The 14802-nt window shown below is 51.1% G+C and overlaps 1 long non-coding RNA gene across 1 annotated transcript; it reads left to right on the forward strand.

The window, feature by feature from the left end:
• The first annotated feature begins 6105 nt into the window (after positions 1–6105).
• On the forward strand, positions 6106–14802 carry LOC142034127 (uncharacterized). The gene is made up of 3 exons (XR_012651460.1): positions 6106–6337; positions 6988–7129; positions 12195–14802. It is a non-coding gene; the product is annotated as an uncharacterized LOC142034127 (long non-coding RNA).

The following is a 14802-nucleotide window of genomic DNA, read 5'->3' on the forward strand; positions in this document are numbered from 1 at the left end:
GAAAAGGGTCGGCATTCTGAGCCCTTACAGAAAACGGGCATTCTCCTTCCGTTCCTCAGCCCGTCCGTGAAGGTCTAAATACCGCAACACTACTACGGCAACGTCGAGAGTAGGGAACAGCAGCCCTGCCACCGGACTTGCCGCTGACCCATGCTATTTACGTAGCAGGACGCGTAAGCAGAGGGACGCGTTTTGCCACACGCAGCCCTGAACTTCCTGAAAATTTACGTTTACCAAAAAAGCCATTTGGAACATATTGCCAAACAACATTCGGCAAGAAAGCTTTGATGCGTTTGACACACGCAAGTTTTTGGTCACTTGCTATTTGCTTCCTGTTGCTGCTGCTGTTCTTCCTTCAGAAATTCTACTCGTCGCCCAGTTATTCACTCCTGGTTCAAGCATTTGCCTTCCTGGTATTACCAGCACATTCACAGAGGCAAGTAACTTAATTGCTCTTCTACAGTTATCCAAACGACAATTACAGCCATGAAAGAGAAGGAGAGGTCAGGCAGCAGAAGAGCTCTGCAGGCTGGCACCAGTCAATATTGCACTCTCTAAAACCAAACAACAACAAAACAAAACCGTGACCCTGTATCCTTCTTTTTTTTTTTTTTTTTCCTTCTTCTTTCAGAGCTCATCCCTGCCTCAGCATTTTGTCTTGTCAGAGCACGAAGCGCAGGTGATCCGTACCCTGACGACTTCTGCGTGTGATGAATGCCTGTTCAGAAATAGTCCAGATCTGCAAGACTGGTGTCATTTCTATGGTTTTCATCATCATAACTCACATTTTATTTACTCACGCATTTGTGAGAAAACTAATTAACTTTTAGACACTGCCTCTCCTTTTTTGGGGGGGGTGGGGGGGGGTGGAAATGTGTTAGAGACTGAAAAACATTACAGTTCAGAGCTCCCAACCACGAGGGAGCGGTGGAGAAATCAATGAAAGCAAAGACCAACAGCAGCAACGTCAACTGGAAGTTGGCTTTCATTCCGATCACGTACTTAAGCGACTCTCCTTGCAAGTCTATGCCTCGGTCCTAGGAATGACTAGTCCCTTTTTGGAAGGACAAACTTTTTCACTTAAAAGTCCTAGACTGAAGACTCCGCTGAACGGAATGGGGATTGTCCCACGGGACAACATGCCGTCAACACTCTTAATGGGGAAGGAAAAAAAAAAAAACCCAAATAAAAATCAAGTTTAAGTACCAGTTCCCATCACGTTTCACTCATTACATTTCTACTGGCATCTAGGTGCTCAAAAATGAACTACAGGGACACCACATATTCCTAAAAATTCAGTTATACATAAAAAAGTAAAAGGCTATTTCCAACTTGCCCATAAAAATCAGTATGAACAGAGAGAAGAGAAACACTCGACCCTGAAGAAGCTAACAGGCAGCTCTGAATTTACCAGACAGGAAATTTCATTCTTTCCCCTGAAACAAAAACACATCAAGGGACCAGTTCAGGAACAGGGCGCGATCTGTTAACAGCAATTTTTCCATCGTCTTTTCTGCACTAGCAGCAAATTTGCCTTCCCTGTGGGTTTAACGTGGAGCACCTGTAGTGCCCTCGAACTCGCAAGTGTTTCTCTCCGCCCCCCCAGCCCGATACGTGCGATTACCTGAGCAGCAAGCGGAATTAACCACGCAGGATTTTCTTCGTGCGACGCGGAAGGTGACACTGGGAGAAGAGGAGACAAAGAAATGAACCTGCTTGTCACACCCAGCCAACGGTGAAAAGGCAGGGGAGGATTCTGCCGGAAGGGCTCTGCACCCCAGGAGCTCCCGCCGGCCGGTTTCTCTCCCCTTTGCCCGGTACCGAGGGGATGACGACACCTCGCGCGCGTCCCCTCGCGGGGGGGGCTGCCCCAGGTGAGCCGGGGGACCCCCACCTCGCTTCTGCCCGCGGGAACGGACCGGGAGAGACACTCCACGCAGAGAGAGGAGCGTGGCGTGGATTGCATGCCCGAGGGAAGAGGCCGGGCTCCCCGCTGGCAGAAGGACAACTCGCCTCCCTGCTGCTCGGAGCTGCTTGCTGCGGACAGCCCTGCCTGCGCCCGGCCGCTCTTCCGCCGTGCTGGGAGCGCGGTCCGGCCGACAGACGCCCCAGCGAAAAGACGCTCCAGCTAATCGCGCCTCCTGCTCGTTACAGCTGCAGGTACTTTTGCCTCTGGCTAATGCACGCTCCAGACAGCGGACACCCCGCCTCGTTCCAGCTCCCGCTTGCTACAGTTCTGGCTCCTTGAAGCCCCAGCTCCGCACTGAAGCTCCGGCTGATTTCAGCTGCTTCTCCTTACAAGCTCCAGCTATGTGCAACGGTCTGGGCTTTCCATAAGGTTATCTATCAACTGCTGTCAAAACTGGAGCGTTAGGATTAAACATCAGAGTTACACGCCAAGTAAATATCCATTAGTTTGGGCGATTAATTACTTGACGACTATTCTGAGCGGCGCAGAAAGAAGAGCTGGACTCAAAGAGGGCACGTGGGGTCTGAAAAGCACCTTTCCCCCCCGCAGACCATCACAGATGTTGAGTTCGGCCTGCTGCGTGCCGGCCTCCCGAACTTCGGCGTCCGACACAACCAGACCCCCATCTCCGGGGAGGGACCACGCACCCTGCCTGCCCCCCGCTTCCCCCCGCAGCCCCCAACACCCTCCCACCCGCCTGCAAAACCAGCCAAGCCGGCTCCCGCTTTTGGCCCCCACACCAGCTGACTCGGGGCCCATTTGGGAGCCAAAAAACCCGGCCGCTGAGCCTGTTCTCAAGGCCCAAACACGCAGGGCCGGACCTCTGTTTCTGGGCCCAAAGCTGCGCAGCTCGGTCTGTTTCCAAGCCCCCAAATCAGCCACGCGAGCCTGTTGTCAAGCCCCAGGAACGGAAAACTTGTTCTCCATTTCTGACCCTGCAGTGCCCACGGGCGACGCCGAGCGTAGCCACCCCACAGCCCTGCACCCCCGGGGCCCCACACGTAGTTTCGGGGAGTGCTCGGGACCTGCGGAGGGCCCGGCCCCACGCCTCTGCGGGGCAGCCCCAGCACAGGCAGGGCGTCGCTTCACGATTGCCGTTTCAGGCTTTATTTCCCCGCCACCAGCGGCACGGCCAGGCCCCCACCCCAAACCCCCCAGCCGAAGCACCCCCGCGGGTAGCCGGGCCAAGCCACCCGGAAAACAAGAAAACCAAAGAGGGAACAAGACAGAGACCGTGGGGAAAGGCAAGGAGAAGGACACAGAAACAGAGAGAGCGCGGGAGGGATAGGGAGCAGGACAGAGAGATGGAGCAAGAAAGGAAAAAAGGACGGGAGGCAGAACCAAGGGAAAGAGAGACAAGGATGGGGAGCAGGACAAAGGGACGGAAGAGGAAAAAAAAAATAGCAACGGGCTGCAGGACAGAGATGAAGGGATTCAATAGACACAGGGAGCATGACAGAAGGACAGAGAGGAGACAGACAAAAGGGACAAAGAGCAGGCCAGCATCGGAGGGGAAAAAACCAACTGCGATGGGCAGTGGGAGAGAGATACGGAAAAAGAAAAAAATACTGCGGAACAGAAAAAAGAAAGAAGCGACAGCTAGCTGGACAGGGGGACACAGTTAGAAAGGGCGGGAGAGGGAACGGGGCAGAGAAAGACAGACAGAAAAGGTAGCGAAAGAAAGCAAGGCAGAGGGACAGCAAACAGGGCGGGGGGGGGAAGGGACAGGGGTCTGGACAGAGGTGGAGAAATAAGCAGCAGGGACAGAGAAAAAGAGACAGAAAGAGGGACAGGGAACATGGCAGAGAAGGAAAAACCAGGACAGCGGCAGGACGGAGATCAAAAACTGGGACGGTCCTCAGGACAGAGAGGAATACGAATACGAGCAGGGAGCGGGACAAAGGGATACAGCGAGAAACGACGGGACAGGAAGCAAGACAGCGCGACAGACAAGAACAATGACAACGAGAGAGAGAGAGCGTGCGCGTGAGAAGCACAGGGGGTTGGGAAATTTAGAAAGAGAGGTATCAGGAGCCCTGCAGAGAGAGGGAGGGTGAATAAAAAAAGGGGCAGGAAGCAGCACAAAGGGTCACAGAGAGTAAGAGATGAACAGGAAGGAGGACGGGGACAGCGAGATCCAGAATGACAAAAATAAACAGCAACGGCGAGCAAGACAAAGCGATAGAGACAGAAACAGAAAGTAGGAAGAAGAGAGATAGGAAGGCAGGGACACAGAGCGACACGTACAGGTACGGAGAGGAAAAGAACACTAGGGGAACAGGCCAGAGAAATTGGGAGGCGGGGAAAGAGGCGGATGCAGATCAGGACAAGGAGATGGAAAAGGAAAAAACAGCGACTGGCTGCAGGACAAAGACGGGGCGGGGGGGGCAGGGAGAGGGAGAGGGAGCAGGACAAGAACGCAGAGAGAAAAAGAAAGGGGGGCAGTCGAAGGAAAGGGGGGGGGGGAAGAGGGAGCAGGACAAGAGAATAGACAGAAGAGGAGAGGTACAGGGAAGCAAAATAAAAATAATAAAAAACAAACAAACAAACAAACAAGTCACAGCAGCAAGAGAAAGCGAGGGGGTCAGGAGAGGGGGAGGGAGGGAGGGACCGGGAGGCACAAGAGGAGCGACAGGGCCCCGGAGGCCCAGGACTCACCACAGCTCTCGCTCTTGGAGCTGCCAGGAGACCTTGCCAGTGCAGACGCTTCTTTCTCCTTCTCTCCTCCCTTCCTCTTCTGTAACTCCAGTCGCTTGGCTCTCCTCCACATAACGGAACACGCGAGCGTCTCGCGGCTCTTACGAGATGAGGCCTCCTAGACACATAGCCTCGCTCGCTCGCTCACTACGTGGCCGTACCGCGCTGCTGGTCATGCATACAGACCCTGGCAGCCTGACCTGCTGCGGACTACGAGGAGGGATCCTCCCACACCCAGAGAGGCAGGCTCTCTCTTGCCTGCAGCGGGAGGCAGCTGCCAGCCAGATGGCCTTCCGTTTCTTCTTCTTTACTTTTCTGTGGCCTCTCCAGCTTCAGCAGCTCCCGTCCACAGCCAGCAAGCGCTCCGCCTGTCCCTCTGTGCTCCCGCGCCACGAGGAGAGGGAGGCCAGGCAGAGACAGCCCACGCGAGCCTGAGGCTGCTGCAGTCAACGGCATCCCCGGGGACGAACGGACAACCGCACTCACAGCGTGGCCTCTGGGAGAGGGAAAGAGGCAGCAGTGACCGTTATTACTGTAGCTCGACCCTGGCCAGAGCCCCTCCTTCCGCAGGGGCTTCCGCAGACGCCGCTCGTTCCCCGCGCCGCTGCTAACGGCACCCACGTTCAGGGAGACTCGAGAACATGGGAGGGCCAGCTTGCTGCCCTCACGACAGGGCTCGGGGGCTGCCTGCGGCTACAGCACAGGCTTCAGGGGAGGGGCTGGAGCTGGGGGCAGCCGCACGGGCCGAGCGGGGCCGGGGGAAGGCGCCGGGGGAGCTCCGGCGACTCGGGGAGGCGCCCGCTGGCCGCGCCTGGGGGGTGCCCGCCTCCGTCCCCTCTTCCCTTCTATCGGCTCTCGGGGAACTGCCTGGCGCTGCCCTGGCCCGGCTCGCCTCCGGCGGACCGGGAGCCTGCCGCGGCGGCCGCTTCGCAGCTTCCCGTCCCGCCAGCGCCCGGCGGCCAGCGGGCAGGAGGCACCCCCCCGCCCCCGCCCCCGCCCCTGCCCCTGCCCCCGCCGGAGGGGATCGCTCGCCTCACCCGCGGTCCCGGCGCTCGCCCGCTGCCGCCCAGACCCGCGCCCTGCGCGCCACCACGCTGCACCCGGACACCGCGCATGCGCCGGAGGGGCCGGAGCCGACGAGCGAACGCCGGGCTGCCCCACGCGCAGGACGGCGCATGCGCCCGGGTCGCGCGTCCGCACGGCTGGTCGGGGAGCGGGTGCAGCGGGAAGCCCGCGGAAAACCACACGAAACCGGCAACGCTCCTGCGTCTGACCTGGTCGGACTCCGGGGGCCGCGGCGGCAGCAAGGACTACGCCGCGCCCGAGAGCCACGCTGCCGCCCGGCCGCCGAGTCCGCGAAAACTACAGCTCCCGGCATGCCCCGGGAGGCAGCCCGCCCTGCTGCCTGACCCCGAGGGGAAGCCGCTTCCGTTTCCGCCCACCCCCACGCCGGCGCAGCCGCAGTTCCCGCCGAGCCCCCAGCGCCGCTCCGGGCAGCTCCGGCGCGCTTTCGCCGCCCGGCTCCGGCACGGCGCGGCGCGGCACCCCCCCGCCCGGCTCCGGGCAGCGGCCGCCGCCGCCGCTCCGTGCGTCCCACACAGACCCCGCCGTCCTCCTCGGGGCTTTCCCCGGAACCCGCCGGCCGGCTGCGCAGCCCCGCCACGGGGCCCGGTGAGCACCCCCCCCCGCGCGCGCACGTGGTCCCAGCCGCCCTGCGCCCCCCCCCCCCCCCTCGCGCGCACTTGCTCCCAGCCCCCCTGTGAGCCCCCCCCCCCCGCGCGCACTTGCTCCCAGCCCCCCTGTGAGCCCTCCCCCCCGCGCGCACTTGCTCCCAGCCGCCCTGTGAGCCCACCCCCCCCCCGCGCGCGCACGTGGTCCCAGCCCCCTGTGAGCCCCCAGGGCTCCCCCCCGGCCTCTGCACCGGCGGCCCCCACCTCCCCCGGGCCACCCCCGCCTCCGACGTTCGCCGTCCGAGGGGCGCCCGGCCCCGCTCACCTTCTCCCGCGGGGCAGCCGCAGCCCGGCCACCGCTCCGCTCCGCTCCTGCCTCGGCTCCCACCGGCCCCGCCCCGGCCCCTCCCCCGGCAGCCCCCCCTTTCCAGGGAGGGGACGGCCCCAGCAGCCTCACTGCCCGCACCTGCGGCTCCTCCAGCCCCGGCCCGCAGCTGGGGGACCGAAACCCGGAACAAAACTTCTCAACACCCATGGGAAGTTAAGCAGCAGGCACTTCCTCGATTGAATGAAAGGTGGCAAGAGTCATCTCATTTGGAAGGGGTGTTAACTGGGGTCAAAATACAGATTTGAATACCCATCTTATTTTAGTTCTAAGACTTGGCGATTGCCAGGTATCATCTTTTCCATTTACCCGGGTCCACCAGCGAGGCCACAAGGGAGATTTCTTCCAGAGAGAGGAGAGAGTTATTAAGGCTGAAGTCCACGATTTGCCTTTCTCCTTCATGAAAAGGTGAGTGGATCATATATCATCACTAGTCACCCAAACAGTTAACCCTGAACTTTTCACCTGTCCTTTAATACAGTCAACTCCAAGCTAAATGTTTTCCGTTATTAAGAGGCGACCAAAGATCATGTAAAATATTATTATACTTTCTACAAACACATCCCCATCTGAGAGCTTTAGCTACTAGAGAAAGTCGTTGGAGTTTGGGGTCAGAGGAGCTGCAAGTATAAACCTTCATTCAGCTCTGTTTAGGATGTGTGATTTTTCTCTGGTTGTCTAAACCAGTCTAAATTTCCATAGACGGTCCCGACTCTGGGTGGCTCTAACAAGGATCCTGGAACTCCAGGAAATTCTAAACATCGTTTTATATTTTAAATATGATCCCAAGTTCCTTCCTGCACTTGTCGCTACGGTTTTGGCAACTGACAGCCCCAAGGGCTGCCTGTACAAGTTTCTCCCGAAGGGCGAGTAAATTAATTCTTTTGTCCATGAGGTGGATGGTTTGGTAATGTTATAATTCACAACGCTCTAATTCCTTCTTTCAAATTTAAAAAAAATAATTGCCTTTTAAATCCATCCCATTTAATTTGCTAAAATGATTCTCATTGTTCTGCATCTTTTCTCAAGTTTTGGTTAAATTCAATGTCAGTATTCTCCACGGAACTAGATTTTCATCTGACTTTGGAATCGGAAGGCAGGCTGTTACTGAGGTTCAATTTTGTGTCTTTACAAAACTTTGAATCAGTTACAAAACTAGATTTATTTTTTTTTAAATCCAAATTACAAAAACGGTTAGTATCAAGATTAATAGCTCAAACAATAATAGTTTCATTTTGTTTATCTCATGTTTGGAACCCCTCAAAAAAAATACATACGCCCTCTAAACACACAAAAAGATTATTGCCCTCGACAATATTCCTAATAGCAACCCCAGTATTATAAACTTTACACAGCTGTTTTCCCAAATAGATAATGTGAAACTTACTTATAGATTTTCAGTTTTAAAGGGCCAGTTTCTTTAGACTTCCAATTTCTTGTTGGTGCTTTCTTTATTCTTGAATATTGAAGCCAGGGTTCTTCTCCCAGACCTTTACTGCTATAAGGGCTGTTAAAATGACTCGATACGGTCCTTTCCACTTCTCAGTGATTTTACACACATTCAATCTCCTGGTCGCAAGGGATGCGCTGCTACGTCCAATTCTAAGGGTCCAGCTGTGGAGACATACTGACAAAGTTCTTGAAAAGAATTGCTTAAAGAAATCATAACACCTTTTAAAAACCTATCTCCAAAGGCACTCAAGATACTCAGAACATAGGACTCTCGATATGGTCTTTCATAAAACATTTCATAATGACTTAAATTTTCTTTCTCTTCTGGCTATACTCTGATTCTTAATAGAGCCATGGGTAATGCTTTAACCCACGTGAGGAGTGAGGTTTCCTGACAAATTTTACTCGACTGTTGCTTAAGGGTATAGTTCATTCTCTCTCTCTCTCTCTCCCCCCCCCCCCCTCTCTCCCCCCCCCCCCCCGCTTGTGGTCTGTATGGGGTGTGATAGTCTCAATCTATAGATAATACTTTGCTCAGCTTGTCTCATAATCTTTGCTATAAAATGAGGGCCATTGTCAGATGACATTCTTACAGGCACCCCACATTTTGGTATTATCTCTTTGAGCAAGACTTTGACTACTTCCCTTGCTTTCTCAGTGCGACAAGGGAAAGCCTCGGGCCACCCAGTAAAGATATCAACTAAAACTAGGATAGATCCTTCTTTTCAAGGCAATTCTATAAAGTCAATTTGCTAATATTCTCCTAAAAAATTTCCTTATTTCATAATCCCAAAGATGATCTTATTACTGATTCGGGGACATTTTTATATATAAATTTCACATCCGCTTCTAATTGTTTAAACAATCTTTGTCGTATTTCACTTTCTGTTCCCCGATATACTTTGTGATCTTCAGCTCGGGCAATTTCTCTTATTATTGTGGGTGGGACTATTATTTGACCTGTCGGTGTTACAGCCTATCCTGTTTCATTTTGTTAGCCTGCAATCTAATAATTAATTCTTCATCTTTTTCGTTATAATTTGGAGTTTCTTTAGGCAATTTTATACTTTTCTCTGGAACTAGTGCTAGGATGCCTTTTTCCGCAGCCTCTTTAGCAGCTTTATCGGCCAGTCGGTTACCTGCGTTCGGACCGGTCTTACCTAACTGATGTGCTTTACAGTGCATTATCGTGACTGCTGTTGGTTTTTGAATGGTTTCTAACAATTTCAGTATTTGTTCTGCGTGCTGAATGGTGGTTCCTTGCGCGGGCAACGGTCCTCTTTCTCTCCGTATCGCTCCATGCGCACGTACTACTCCAAAAGCATACTTTGAGTCTGTCCAAAAGTGTTGACTCGCTTTCCTTGACTGAGTTCCAGAGCTCGAATGAGAGCTATCAATTCAGCCTTTTGGGCAGATATCGTCGAAGGCAAAGCTGGCAACACAATTACCTCCTCAGTAGTTATTGTCTATCTTGATAAACGTTTTCCTTCACAGATGGAACCGCTTCCGTCGGCATACAGTTCCCAATCTGTTTCTTCTAGCGGCACATCTCAGAGATCCAGTCAGCTGGAGTAAACTCTTTCGATTGTCTGCAAGCAGTCACGTTCCAGTTCTCCTCCTTTAACTTGATCGGTTGTTGAAAACGCAACAGGGTTAACGGTGGTAGTAGCGTTTAGGTAAACATCATCTTGTTCCAGCCACACCACTTGGTATTTCAGCATCCTGCTAGGGGATACCCAATGCCCCCCTCTCTGTTTTAGCACAACAGTTATCATATGGGAAACGTACAGTAATCCTTTGTCCTCTAATCCTTTGTCCTCAGGTGAACTTACGAGCTTCCTGGATCAGTAGCACAGTTGCAGCGACGGCTCTCGGACGACCAGAGCATCCCAGACTCACATTACCTAATCGCTTCGAGAAGTAGGCCACAGCTCGCCCACTTGGCCCTACGTATTGGGCCAGGATACCCAGAGCTATACCTCTTCTTTCACGAGCAAAAAGTTCAAGTGTCTTCTTTGTGAGATCTGGCAGGCCTAGGGCTGGCACCCCTCTTACAGCCTGTTTCAGTTCTTGGAAAGTAGCTTTCTCGGCATCGGTCCAATCCATCGTTTGAGGTTTTGAGCTGCTCCTATAAAGGTCGGGCCAGCAAGCCACAATTTATAATCTACAGGTGACACCACTCGACCATTCCCGGCAACGCTCGTCATTAATTTTTTTCGTCTTAGGTTCGGGGAGACGACAAATTGCCTCTTTTCTCCCAGTTCCCAATTGTCTCTGTCCTTTTAGGATTTTAAAACTCATTTAAATAAGTTTCTTCTTTCTGGGTTATTTGGGTTTTTTTCTTTTGACGCTCGATATCCACCGATTCCCCAAAAGTTCAAAAAGTTGATAGTTAGCTTTGTGCATTGTTCTTCCGTCTCAGCTACAATTAACAGATCATCCATATATTTCAGCAAGATTTCTTGATTATTTTCTTTCTTCCAAATCTCTAATTCTCGTGCCAATTGATTTCCAAAAATGGTAAGACTATTCTTAAAGCTTTGAGGCAAGACTGTCCGCGTATATTGTGTTTTTCTCCCAGTCTCAGGATTTTCCCATTCCAAAGCAAAAACCTCTTGACTACTGGGATCCAAGGGAATACGGAAAAAGGCATCTTTTCAGTCTAACACTGTGAACCATTCTTGTTTCTCCGTTAGGGTTGCTAACAAAGTATAAGGATTTGCTACTACCGGATGAATATCTTGTACTATTTGATTTATTGCTCTGAGGAGGTCTTGAACTAATCTACCATCTTTTTCATTAGCCTTTTAACAGGCAAGATCGGGGTGTTATATCTGGATTCGCATTCTATTAACAATTTGTATCTTAAAAATGTTTGTATTACCATTGCTAACCCTTTCCGACTTTCCGGTCTTAGGGGGTATTGTTTCATTCTTACCGGATTCCATCCTGGCTTTAAATCAACTCTCACAGGTTCTGCTTTTTGGATTTACCAGGAACTTCCCAGTCCAGACGATTGGAATTACAGCATTAGACTTTGACTGGTATAATCTTCTGCTTTCGGTAACCATCCTGTTAACAACAAAGCCACTGCTTCGATACGTTTAGTTTCTGGAATTGAAGTTTTAATCTCTCCATTTTTTAATTTAACTTCTGCCTCTAAGTTCTCAAATAGATCTCTCCTTAACAGGGTTTTAGGAGAATCTGGCACATACAAAAACTGCTGAGTGACCCATTGCTTTCCTAATTTCATTGTTAAAGATTTAAAGAAGGGTCTAGTTTCTCGTTCACTTGTTGCACCGACACCACCAATTTCTTCAAAACTTAACTCTCCCTCTAAGGTATTTAAAACTGAAAAGGTGACTCTAGTGTCAATTCAAATTCCATTTTCTGTTCTCCCGGTTTAGCTGTAACCAGAGGTTCTGCTGGGAGACTCCCCTCCGGTCCCCGTCAGATACGTTCACTTAAAAAGAACAAATCTACCTATGGCACTTTATTCCATTTACTCTCTCTCTCCTACAAAACAACAGTAATTGCAATATAGTATTGTAACTCAAAGTTCTGTTTGTTTACCATTTTTCCTGCAATTCACCCCAATGTGCCAATAAACGTCCCAACGCTGATGTTTTTGGTATCTTTTCATCAGCAGTTCCATTTCCTGCACTCTTATTCTTAAACAATTTTGCCAATGCCATTATACTTATATACATTCAAATACCAAATACCAAACAAATGCAAATGACAGTTGTCCCAAATAATACACAAAGTCCAACCCAGCAATAGCTTTCGCTTATGACTCACGGGCAGACGCTTGCCATGCACCCACACTGAATGCAATAACTGTTGTGGCTGCAAAGCCTTGCATCTTACTCCATATCAAAATCCTTTTCAGGCTTTGTTCTGGGGTTTTAACCCCTTTTCTTTTTAATAGGGCTTTCCAGGTAGACAAAATCGTCTCCTCTTCTTTTGTTAATTGTTGCCCCATTCTAACAGTTTTGTCCCCGGTGGCTGACCTTTTTAGGTGTTGAAGTTCAGGTCTGGACCAAGCAGATTCCCACTGCTCTCAGCTTCACCCGGCTCCGTCTCCGCAGCTCTTCTCGCCGCCACTATACTCCTCGGCAGCTCTCCTCGCCGCCAGTACACTTCTTGCTAGTGCCAGATTTATCGCCTTTAAATGATCAGTTTGCCCAAACGCATCGGGGTCACCATGTGTCGCAGTAGAGACGTACACGACAAGTATTAGATTGTGCAAAATGGCTACTTTATTATTCTAACACACCTGTTTATCCCCTTCTTCAGAGTATGTGTTCATGTATGATTGGTTTAGTTAGTAACTAACAGTTCATGACTGGTGAGTCGTCAGGACGGTTCCTCTTATCATTGTCTTGTTTTTGCACTGCTATTCTCGGGACTTTCCAGACGATCAAGGATACACTACAAGCTGCTCAAGGTCATGCTGCTCTCGCACTGTCAGGCATTCTGCAGACCCATTGCATCCCTCGACACTAACCCGTGCCCTAACCCTAACTGTAACCCTAACCCTAACTCGTGCCCTAACCCTAACCGTAACCCTAACCCTAACCTGTGCCCTAAACCTAACCATTACCCGTGCCCTAACCTGCACCCTAACCCTAACTCTAACCCGCGCCCTAACCGTAACCTGTGCCCTAAATCTAACCCTAACCCATGCCGTAACCCTAACCCGTACCCTAGCCCTAGCCCGCGCCCAAACCCGTGCCCTAATTCGTGCCCCAACCCTAACCCGCGCCCTAAACCTAACCTAACCCCTAACCTACACCCTAATCCTAACCCTAACCCGTGCCCTAACCCTAACCCACACCCTAACCCATGCCCTACTCCTAACCTGTGCCCTAGCCTTAACCCGCGCCCTAACCCTAATTCACACCCTAACCGTAACGCCTCGAACCTTAACCCGATCCCTAACACCCTAACCCCCTCCCTAACCCAGACCCTAACCCTAAACTCTAGCCCTAAACCCTAACCCTGCCCACAATGGGCACCTCATCGCTATCCCTGCCCAGTGGGTGGGGCTCAGCCCCCCCTACGTGTAACCGTAATTAAGATTCCTCCACAGTAGGGTTGTCTTGCAGTAGGATTGCCATGCTCTAGGGTTTTGCGTGGCTAGGGTTACTGCACTCTGTGGTTCTGAAATGGTAGGGTTATGGGTGTTTAGGGTTACTGCACTCTAGGTTTCTGCAATGCTAGGGTTACAGGTGTTTGGGGTTACTGCACTTTAGGGTTCTGCAATGCTACAGTTACGGGTGTTTAGGTTTACTGCAGTCTTGTGTTCTGCAATGCTAGGGTTACGGGCTGTTTTAGGGTGGTTTTGAGGATTCCCGAGAAGGTAAACACACACTCTGCCTATAAGGGAAAAAGCAACTCTGGTATTCTATACATTTGTGGAGGAACAGGCGTCGACACTCGTGGCCAATGAGTGCCGAAACATGCCTTGATTGCAACTTAGGAAGCCTATGGCACGTGCGCCCGCTGGCCAGGCACGCTGCACGTGCCATACTCATCCCTTCTATTGGTTCATGTGCTCTGTGCATGTGGCAAATTACCATAATCCATCAGTCACATCCACGAAGCTCTAACCAATAGCAGGGCTTTTGCAAGGTAAGCAAAATTATGTGTGGTGCCTTGTATTGTGGAGGACCTCGGCTGGACCAAGGAGCCTGGGGAGGATATTGACCTTGACAAGATTGCAGTGTTCCCGTGAGAGAACAAGAAAGGATGAGAAGCATACCTGGGAAACAAAGTTTAAGGAATGTGTTGACTGTTTGCAGTTGTGATAAGCAACCTGAAAAAGTCACGCAATGAGGGGTGAGAAAAACAACTTCTGACAACTTTTTGAGCAATAAGGGAGAGACATATGTACAAGGTAACAAGTATAACGGGTATAAATTTGCTGGGTTGTAGTAATAAAAAACCTTCTTTGCTTGTACTATAAGAGTGCGTACTTGTCGTTTGTCCATCTCAACAACGACATTGTATTCCTCCATTATTGCACATACTACCTCCCCTAACCTTGTTCTACTTTCTTATCCCTATGGTCAGCTTTTCAAACAATAGACAATAAACTATCTGATCCCTGTGCTGACTACATTTTTTAGTTATGTATTTCTTAATCAGTGTTCATCCAAGGACCAAAATTCCATCTTTAACCCTTCCATACACACGGGCATTTAGGGTTATTGCACTCTAGGGTTCTGCAATGCTAGGGTTACATATGTTTAGGGTTACTGCACTCTAAGGCTCTGCAATGCTAGGGTTATGGGCGGCTATGTTTACTGCACTCTAGGGTTCTGCAATGGTAGGGTTAAGGATATTTAGTGTTACTGCAATCTAGGGTTCTGCAATGCTAGAATTACAGGCGTTTAGGGTTACTGCACTCTAAGGTTCTTCAATGCTTGTGCTATGGGCGTTTAGGGTTACTGTAGTCTAGGATTCTGTAATGGGACAGTTACTGGCATTTAGGCTTTCTGCACTCCAGGGTTCTGCAATGCTAGGGTTATGTCTGTTTAGGGTTACTGCACTCTAGGGTTCTGCAATGCTTGGTTTATGGGCTTTAGGGTTACTGCACTCTAGTGTTCTGCAATGCTAGGTTT

Source organism: Buteo buteo, chromosome 9, assembly GCF_964188355.1.
Source record: "Buteo buteo chromosome 9, bButBut1.hap1.1, whole genome shotgun sequence".
NCBI classification, from domain to species: domain Eukaryota; kingdom Metazoa; phylum Chordata; class Aves; order Accipitriformes; family Accipitridae; genus Buteo; species Buteo buteo.